This window comes from Seriola lalandi, unplaced genomic scaffold, assembly GCF_002814215.2.
Source record: "Seriola lalandi dorsalis isolate HSWRI2012SDOR001 ecotype SW California unplaced genomic scaffold, Sedor1 jcf7180001992077, whole genome shotgun sequence".
Taxonomy (NCBI): Eukaryota; Metazoa; Chordata; class Actinopteri; order Carangiformes; family Carangidae; genus Seriola; species Seriola lalandi.
In genome coordinates, this window is record NW_019462743.1 from 1 (window position 1) to 444 (window position 444).

A 444-nucleotide genomic window follows, 5' to 3' on the forward strand; every position below is an offset into this window, starting at 1 on the left:
TGACAAGGAGCTGAGATGATGTTCTGGCAGCATGTGGTGGAAAAACATCTCACTAAGAGACTCTATGTTGGTTCTTCCTCTTTTGTTTAGAGAGAATGTGTGTAGGAAGTTCACTGATAATTAGGCACTGCTGGGATTTGAACCCAGGATCTCCTGTTTACTAGACAGGCGCTTTAACCAACTAAGCCACAGCACCTGTTTATAGAAGGACAGACCAGTGACGATTTCACTGTCCAGTCACGTCTTCACACTGATTTCATATGCCTCTAAAATTTACCTTTAAGAACAACTTAAGACCCTTGTAGATCTTGTTTTGCTGACTTCCAGTTGTTTATATGCAAGACAAATAACAGGTCAAGGAAATTCTGTGCTAATCAGGCACTGCTGGGATTTGAACCCAGGCTCTCCTGTTTACAAGACAGGTGCTTTAACCAACTAAGCCAC

At 42.3% G+C, this 444-nt stretch overlaps 1 non-coding gene across 1 annotated transcript; it reads right to left on the reverse strand.

Moving 5' to 3' along the window:
• Nucleotides 1-122: 122 nt before the first annotated feature.
• Nucleotides 123-196, reverse strand: trnat-agu (transfer RNA threonine (anticodon AGU)). Its single transcript has one exon. It is a non-coding gene; the product is annotated as a tRNA-Thr (tRNA).
• Nucleotides 197-444: the final 248 nt, after the last annotated feature.